Below are 10,406 nucleotides of genomic sequence, written 5' to 3' on the forward strand. Positions count from 1 at the left end.
TTGTGTGGAAAGTAATCTGTCACACAATGTTTCAAAAATCACATTAAAGATTATGGTTGTAGTATGATCATGTAAAATTGTTCAAGGGATATGAGATGCATTGCGATTAGTTGATATGTCCAGGATCTAATGTAATCTTTTCATGTCCTAACCCTCTGATACTTACCTTCTTTATGTCTATGCTCTTTGTCTGACATGTCTACTGACATTTACATTATTTATTATTGAAAGGCCCACTGGGTACACTGCACTGTACATTGAGCGTAGTCTGGCCCAGAGCAGAGCTTTCATCATCATTGTGAGCTTTACAAAAGCTGTCAGCCAGATATAGGATAAATGTGTAATTAGAAAACAGAAATAAAATAATATAATTTACTGTTCCGTATTAATCTCTTTACATATTGTGCTACCTTTTTTACAATCCCAAATTCTGGTTAGAAATGTAGTAAGGTGGTCACAATACTTCTGCTGACCAGGCTACAGTGCAGTACGAAGGTCTCAGGAGGATTTGACTTAAAAATTAATGTCCAAATTTAGGTCAAACAAACCACATACAACCCAAGTATGACAGATTCTGCAGCAACCATATCTACAACTGCATGCACATAAATACTCCTTAAAAAGCAGTGTTTCTTTAAACTAACAAAGTGAGGCCATGCAGTATCTTCTACTAACTTTCCAATTCTGACAAGTTGAACAGAGAAAAACATAAAATTTAAAAGAAAATATAGTTATGTATTAGGTAAGATACCTTTTATTTTTACATAAAGCCGTTAGATGAGCACAAGGCCCTCATGTGGAAGACATAAAAGGTGCAAAAGGATGTAAGTTGGACCAAAAACCATTTACAGAATCTGTTTTGTTCTCATGTTCTGAGGGTCAACGTAAGTGCTTACCCCACATGCCAGATGTCTTGTTGACTGACGGCTATCTCTGGTTCCACTCAGAAAAATCATTCGGTTTTTTGTATATATATGCAAAAAAACGTCACATCACACTGCAAACTTCAATGTATTTTATTGAGAATTCACGTGGTAAATCAACATTTACACATATTTAAAAGGTGCATAAACGATCCATTGTAGCCTTATTCCAGGTCAGTCTCTCCAACTGCCTCTTTACCTAAGAGACAGACAGACAGGTAGCAAGGGGATAGGAGTTTTTTTTTTCTTTTCAGTCCCATAAAATACATTAAAGTGTGCATCTCTAGCATAACAACATGTGAAAAAGTTCTAGTATACATTGTTTTTGGGGAGGGGGGTTGCAGGAGCATTTCACCTTACCAGAAGTCTTCACAAAAATGCACCCAAACACATTTATTTCTAGGTAATTTACACAATTAAGTTAGTGCTAGAGGATGTCAATTGCAATTCACATTTCAGGAGGGAGAAAGAGCAAGGAATTTTCTTGGGGAAAGTGTTTCCTCCTCAATTGTATTCGTTTGACAGGATATGAGTGCCTCCTATAAACCTAAAGACTGCCTGGTGTTTCTGCAGCCGCTTGTTTGATCACAGTTTGCTTCATCTCTCCCACAGCCCCACCAGGTGGCTGCCTGAATGTCCAGTGTGGTCTCATTACATGCTGAGGTTAGTTCAGGGGCTTTTTGACTTTCTAAAAGAAAACATGGGTTCATTTCAGGCTTCAAAGAATTAAATAAAAAACAAAAATTAAAGATGTGCCTTTAATTTAAAAACAAAAAAGACATCTCAATACACAATACGCTGGCGGTCATTGCATGCTACAAAACACTTTACAGACACAGGATTTCGGAAACTCCCTGGTCAAAAAAAAGTATTTGTTGAAGGTTAAATTTCAAGCTGGTGCAAGGCTGTATGAAAACCTAAGCAACATGTATTCAGGGGTGTTCGGGGCTGGGAGGCTGGCCCTAAATTTGCTTAAGCGATAGGCTGCCTTCTGTTACATTTCTATTTTTCTTCTTCATGTTGATTACACCACTTAAAAGTTATCATTTTAAGTGTTCATCTGCTAAAAAGTGATGTGATCCAGGCCTGAACTCAATAAGCTCTCTGGCAATAGTGGACAAATCACTTTAAAACCTTCTTTAAAATGTCCCCCAAGAAAAACTAAATATTTTGACCAAAAATCTTAAGTCTCATTCAAAACTAACTAAGTGCAAGTGGTGGAAATATTTGGGAGATAGCTCTTATTAATTTTATTACACAAACCTTTTCTCACCTTTTACAATTAGACTTAGATCCTCTGTTTCCTGAGTGGATTGGTATGTTCACTTTGATGTGGGGTGGGTGTTTCCTGTGTTGTGTGTGCGTGTGTGTGTGGGCAGGCCTCCCCCTAACACAGCTGTGCGTGGGGCAGAGCTTAGACTAAGGGGTACATGCTATCCTGCCTTTTCACTCTGGCAGTGTTTAGATATAATGCGTGACCCAGAGCATGTCATAAACCTGCAGATTGGGGATCAAACACAGCTGTAAAACACCAACCTTGGCAACTGAGGCAAACACGTCTGATCACAGCTTGCTCATTTGGCCACATCTGTGTGTGTATGTGTGGGTGTTCCATTATGTGTGTGTACATTGTGTGGTTGTAACAGGCCTTGGTGTGTTCTGCCAAATGAAGGTAGCTACATTCAAAAGTAAAACAAACTCAGGAAGCATTATTAACATCTTTGGCACACAGTGCAGCATTAAGTGCACATGTGCAAAACATCACCGGGATGACTAATTCCTCCTTCAAAAGAGACGGATGCAGGAAGATCATGTTCAATATCCATCAGTACTAATACACGTCAAAACATCTAATGCAGCACATGTGATTGTATCAAGCTGTCAGTTGAGTTTTTAAGGAAATACAGAACTCTTGGGAAGCCTGTCTTGCTTTGGTAATGCTGTGTGTTCATTATTGTCAGCTGCTTGTGCTGAGTATTGGATTTAAAAATTTCTGTAATGTGTCTAATGAATCAGCTCAAGATTCAAATATTTGACAGAGTGAGTTAAATGTGTATTTTTACTAAAAGCAAACTGCTCCCCAATAATGGCTTGATGAAGTTATCTTGGAAACATCTCTGCCTTTGATGACATGTTCTGACTACGGAATTCTACTTTTGCTCCAAATAAGATTATACATGAAAGCACTGGGTGCAGTTTAGAACTGGCAAGCACATTCTTTTATTAAAGAGGTAGTTCAAGGTTTTTGGTGTGAGGTTCCTTTAGACAACTATGAACAGCTAAAGTCTTACCTAGAGTGTATAACTCTTTGTGTAAATCCTTGTAATTGGAAACCCAAGTCTGAAGCTAATGGTTAGCCTGAGAGGGGCCAAGAACAAAGCTGACATTTCCCATCGAAAATCAACTACAATCTTAAAAACTTCCTTGCTGTTCTTGCAAAAACTGTTTTAGGAACCCTTAAACTGTCATCACTTTTCCATGGAGCAGTAATTTACAGAGAAACCAATTATATATTTTTATTCACGGAATGGATGTAGGAGGTTGAGCACCACAGTGATCTTTCTGTGTAAAAAACAGACTTAAAATGGGAAGATGTGAAGCATTTCCTGTTAGTGACTACCCAGTATAATAGTAAAGCACTGTAAAAAAAAATCACATAAAACACTGTTCACTTGAACAACTATCATACATTGGATTTGGGTTTTATTTCTTTTAGATTTTATCAGACAATTACAGCAACAACAGAGTTGAAGAGGTGAAAGTTGTCTGTTTTCATATAAAATATGTGAAAAAAAATAATTGAAGACACTAAAACAGTATGTTGCATTTAAAATAATAACCAATTTCAGCCTTTTAAAAGGAGCGTAATATGAAAATTCTTACCTCCCCAATTTTAACAATAAGAGAATCAGAAAAAGATTTTAGGGACTGAACTTTTTGACCCAAAGATATCTTTTAGTGAACCTTCCTCTGATTCAGTTTTGACTGTGACCAGCTTCTATGTTAATTCTGAGATTATGGTATACACATATTATTTATACTGAAACTTTTGTATGGTAGTTTTACATTTTAAATGCAAGTCCTATATAAATGGAAACTAAAGAGCCATCAGAGTGACAGGAATAATATTCTTGTTCATCACTTACACTTGACAAAAATAGCAACATAAAATGCTACTAATGATTGCATGAAATAGGAATGATATGATCTGTTGTTCTCCATTAAATAGCTTACTGATATCTATCATAAAGAATGTGACATTTTTGTTACTTCTATTGATTTAACCAGTCTGACTTTAGCAATTTGGTGATTGTTTTTGATCACTTTAGAATACATGCAAGATTTTGATAGAAGTTGTTTTACATGATTTTGTATACTTTCATCAAGCTTTTCCAGCTTTAGTGTTAAACAGCCAATGTAAGGTCAAACACATTTTAATTAAAAGAAAGTGTTGGCTGCCTTTCTATGGTGTAAACATTTGAATGAGGCTGTTTTAGCAGCATTTCCTATTCGCTACACAGAAGCAATCAAGGTTGATGTGATTTCTCATAGAATTTACATTAGTATGCTCCCTGGTGACTGGTGTGTTCATTAAGTATAAAGTTTACATTAAGATGAAAGCTCTGTATGAAGTGAGCAGCTGATTATGAGTGGTTCTAAGTAGAAAAGTAATTAAATGTTAATAGAAGTTTTTGGTTATTACAATCATCTTTTTGTTGAGATGAGATAAATCTCTAAGCAGTATTTAAAAACGTGAGAGCAAAAGTATCATGTTACTTTATTGTAAATAAAGTGTGCTTTGAATTCCCTTTAAGTCGTTTTTACTGGGTTTAAATTTAGGATTTGGTGCCACCATGAGGATAAATCAGGTACTGAATAAATCATATTCATGGACTTCCTCGCACAGGAGTGAAAGACAGCCTTCCAATTAATACATATTCATTTACAATGATGACAACCCGCTGCAATTTATGAAAAATACAATTTAAAAAAATGAAACCATGCCTTAACATAATTAGTTGAGTAAATGTCTTGGATACGTATCCTACTGAACAACTCTGCAACAACACTGACAGAGGCTACCAGATGTTTTATTAAAACATATTTTGAAGAGCTCATGCTGCCATACGCTTCTACAATAGAAACAGGGAATTTACAAAAGAAACAGGTCAAAAGCATCATGGATTCTATGCTATACTTCACAGTGGTCTTAAGGTGCTTTTCACAATAATGCCAGACTCTCTTTGAGTATTAGTTGCCAGTTGTTAAACCCTCTGCTCATGAAGTACATATCACAGAAATGTTTCAGTTACATAATATTTTTAAGGTAATAATTGTGGCAGTTGTAATTTAGTAATAAATAGTTATTTCTAAATGTCTGTTTTTGTATTTACCACTAACTAATTGAACAGAAATTAAATGTTTAATTTTAAACATTTTAGAGTACGGTAATGCAATGAACTTTTACTTTTTAGGCTTTATTTTTAAGCTCACCTTTCCAGGGAAGGCCAATAAATGTGGAGGACATAGTAGCTAAAATAAAAGTATGTGCTAATAACTTCTTTGCCAATACATTTAGAAACTTCTCGTGACTTGACAAAGTGCACAGTCAGTGGGAAAACCTTCTGCATAAGACTGTTCTTAAATCGATGCCATGTGTTTACATGAGTCAACAGGTGAGTCTGCACGCGATAGCTTGAGAGAGGAAAAACATGCCTATATTCCAGTAAATGGTCACTTTCTGGCCAAGTTCGAAATTCATGTGGTCGCTGACTAACTGAGATCAAACACTTTTTTTGTCACTTTCTAAAACCAATATATATTTGAAGACATGAAACTACCTCCTCTGTGCTTCTTAGGGCTGAATAAGCTGTTTTCTGGTTCTCTTGAGTGCTCACAGTCAACTGGGAATTCATGCACATATTTTGAATGAATTGGAAAAACATGTTCTATTCTTGCATGAGCTCAAAACATGATAATTGACACTGTTTTTAATGATGCATTTCTTACATTTAACTTCAAAATTTTAAAATGACGGGAAAAAAGCAAAAATATCTGTTCTCTAATTGTAAAATTCCTGTTTTTGTCAAACAATATTTTTTATCTTTATTTTTCACCTAAACAGATTCATTTTCTAGCTCACATGTACATTTGGAACAACAAAAGCGAATCACTATCATATATAGGAGATTATTATGGGAACTTGCCAGTTTAGTGTGGGAATGCAACAGCTGCAGCATGCAATCTGAGTGGACAGATTTACAAATTTGCAGGAGCTGTACCTACAGGTAACTAGGATAAATGTCATTATATTATTATGAGATTCATGTTGGTTGTGAAAATATTTATGATTGAAAAAAAAAACAGGAAAGGAGACAGGACTAACCACCTCAAAATAGGAAAGTTACTAAAGAATAAAAAAACAAAAAGAAAACAGCTGGAAAACTGAAGCACACTTTCAATAGTAAAATGTTCCCATATGACATTTAAAACTACCTTCCAAAAACTCCCACAAGAGTTTCCTTTGGCTCCACACTTAAATCAACTTCCCATTTCTTCATTAATAAAACGCTCACTCTTTCCTTTGCTTTTATTTCTCGCCTCCTTCCTGAGACTTAGAATGACTGCAGAGGTGGTTAGAAACTTCACAGTCCATCGGTTATCATAGCTCCTATGCAGGTCAATTAAAGTCTGCATAGTCTGTATAGTCTCTTTTGTACAGTAGCATTTTGCTCATAAGTTTAGTTTCTTTTATCACATTGTAACAAAGAGGCTGGTGATGCAGTGATGAGCTCCAAGAACCTTAGTGGAAATTCAGTCGGTCTGAGCTGAAATTTCCAATAATGAGCACATTGCTATCCATAATTGCCGGGTGTGCGATTGTAATCTAACATTTGAAAAATCACGTTTAATGTGCTGTTCTCTACAGCACATTAAACATGATTTAATGTGCTGTAGATCCAATCCAAACATTCTTTCATTGGATTGCGAATTATAGTGGATTGCAAAAGTATTAGAATCCTCTGGAATTTGTCCACTTTTTATCATCTCACAACCAGAAATTCTGTGTATCTTATTGGTCAAAAGCAATAACAAACAATAACTCGTGTTCCACATTACTACTAATATTAATAACTATAATACTAATAATAATGCATCAAACTTATATAGCATTTTTAGGAATCTCAAAAAGACTTTGCAAGGAAAAAAAATCACAGACAATATAAACAAGTAGCTAAAAATTGAAAAGGGGTTTTGGTGGATAGACCAGTTTAAGGGTCTGTGCATGCAAAATGACAATAAAGTCAGTCTAAGTCTAAGTCTAAGTCTATAGACCAGTTTAAGCAGGTGGTTTTGAGTAGTGATTTGAATGTAGATAAAGAGTTGGAGTTCCTGACACTTTGAGACAGAGAGATCCAGAGGGATGGGGTAGGGACAGAAATTGTCAAAGCCCAGATGGTACGTTTGTTTCTCATGGGGGTCAGGAGGTTAGAGTCAGAGCAACGAAGGGGGCAGGTATGAGTTACGGTAAAGAGGTCATGAGATATGGCCAGACGAGGTTACGTGATGGACACCCCTGATTGAATTTTTTAAAGGAAAAATGTTATCCAAACAACATTGGCCCCAATGGGAAACGTAATTGCACATTATACATAACAACTGGTTCTGTCAGGTGTTATAAACTCTTCTCAAAAGAATGGTTTCATTTGAACCATCCTGGAGAAGTTGACGAGCCTTTTCATTGGATTTAAGTAAAGATTTTTACCAGGCCAATCAAAAAACGTTTTGTTTTTTACACATTCAGAGGTGGACTCGCAATTGTGCTTCACATCATTCAAATTCAACGCCTACACTTCTCTACCCACCTAGAATTCTACAACCCACTACTGACAGAAGATCTCTGACCATCTGCCTGAACTAAATAGGCAGATGGTCATCTTTTCTTTTTCCTTTAAAAAGATGTCAGTATGCTCTTTCAACGAAAGGAGACAAGCAGAGCTCAATTAGGCTGTATGCGCTCTCGAAGTGCGCAGGTGTCAGTTCTCGCGAGGCTAGTGATTTAATTCCGCTTGGAGAGGCACAGAAATTATTTAAAATTATTATGCCATAATACGGGAACTTTACTTAACAATAGGCTACTAATACGGAAGCGCGGCGAGGAAAATACGTTAATTTCCCTGCCAAAACGGTAGACTTGACAAGGTATATACCCTGTGACGTCATTGACAGGACGTAACTGAATGACGCAACAAAAGCTGTGATACGTTCCCGGTAACTTTCTCCTTCACTGACTCTTCACAAACACAAGTTCTAAGAGTTCTCACACTCAAAAGCGTAGAATTGCATCGTGCAGACTTTTAAAGAAGAAATGAAGATAAAAAGGATATTTTTTAATTATCCAGATGTTCCTGACCCTACGGAGAAGGTACTTGAAAGAAAGCGGCTGCAGCTGTTTGCAACTAATTTAACGCTCAGGTTGCTGGTCGACTGCGGGGCTTTAAAAGTTTTTGATCAGCTAGGCGAAGAGGAAATCGCTCTCATCAACAAAATAAGAGACAGGGTGACCGAAGGTATCACAATCCCAAAGAAATTTGGTACAACATCGAGAAAGCGGAAATGTTTGTGCAGAAATGTGCTTGTTAAGCTGAAAAATACACACAGTAGCTCAGAACTAGAAAATCTGTTGAAAACAAAGAATGAAAATCTCATTGCCGAGATGACTGAGCTGTTGCAAGAACAAATGAAAAAGGTCTTTAAAGATTATGAGAACAGGCTTCTCAAAAAGGTGTGTAGGGCAGAAGTTGCAGGATTTGTCATTTCATGTATTACTGTAGTTATTACAGGCTTGATAATAATGCTGTAACAGTTTAGATTGAGAAGTAAACTAAACTGTTGCAGCATTAGTTCAACTAACTGATAACTTCTCTGTTTATTTAACTCTGTCCCACTGTATTGCGTTGTTGTGGCCACCAGGTGGCGTTTTTCTCCTCTTGTTTTTAGTTTACAATTTTTGTGAGAAGATTTCTTTTTTTGTTAACTTTTGTTAAGTCTGAGAGGAAAAAAAATGTTAGCTGAGAGCGTTGTTCTGCGCTGCTGTGGAGCCGGAGTGCAGGGAGAAGTAGTTGAGGAGGTTGTTCATTTGTTTTCCCTTCTTCCCCCAGAATAAAAAAGTAAAATATCTGGTTGAGACCCACCTGAACGACTTCTGAGACTCATTGATACCACCCGTTACACTCCCACAGCCCAAAAAGATGACTGTCAGATTAATTGGTCTTTCTAAATTCTCCCTAGGTGTGAGTGTGTGTATGCATGGTTGTTTATCCTGTCTGTTTCTGTGTTGCCCTGCGACAGACTGGCGACCTGTCCAGGGTGAACCCCGCCTCTCGCCCGGAACGTAGCTGGAAATGGGCACCAGCACCTCCCGACCCTACTAAGGACAAGGGTGTAAGAAAATGGATGGATGGATGGTTATTATTATTATTATTATTATTATTATTATTATTATTATTAATAATAATAATAATAATAATAATAATAATAATAAACAGAATGCAACTGCCACTGGTGAAGATGCCGTGGCTTCTTTGTCAGATTGAATATAGAATATAAATATAAATTATTTTATTAATAACAAGTAAATAACAAAAAATAAACTCAGATTTTGTGTACATACATATACACACAGACATCCACCACGGATTTGGTCACAGACGTCACAGTTTAGTGACAGATACCACAGCAGGTTCCATGAATATAGAATATAAATATGAATCATTTTATTACGAATGAATGAAAATCACCCCCCTTCCCAAGAATATATATACATATTCAAAATGACACATAAGCCATGGCACATGTCACAAAAGCCATAGTGTGTCACAAAAGATGTGCCATAAGTCACAAATGCAGTGGCGTAAGTCACTAAAGATGTGGCATGCAACATGTTACATGTCACAAAAGCCATGACGTGTCACAAAAAAATGTGTTACGTGTCACAAAAGTCATGGCATGTGTCACAAAAGATGTGCCATACGTCACAAATGCTGTGTGATATGGCACAAAAGCCACGTCATGCGTCAAAACAGATGTGGCACATGTCATAAAAGCCATTGCATATGTCACAAAAGATGTGACGTGTCATCAATGTCTTGGTGTATATGTCACAAAAGACCTGGTAACTGACACTGAATCTGTGTGTATAATATAATTGTGTGTATATAATATGCACATAAATAAGAAAAACAACAACAAAAAACAGAATGCATCTATCTACACAAATACAGCACCCACAAATTTGTCAACAAATGCCATGGCTTGTCTATATTTATCACAGAATTCATACAGATATATACTGTAGCTGCCACTGATTCGGTAAGACAAGGCAAGGCAATTGTATTTATATAGCACCTTTCACTCAGAGACAATTTAAAGTGCTTGTACAAAGAAGTTAAAAACAATATTCAAGAAAGACACATCAAACAA

This window comes from Xiphophorus couchianus, chromosome 11 (assembly GCF_001444195.1).
Source record: "Xiphophorus couchianus chromosome 11, X_couchianus-1.0, whole genome shotgun sequence".
Lineage (NCBI taxonomy): Eukaryota > Metazoa > Chordata > Actinopteri > Cyprinodontiformes > Poeciliidae > Xiphophorus > Xiphophorus couchianus.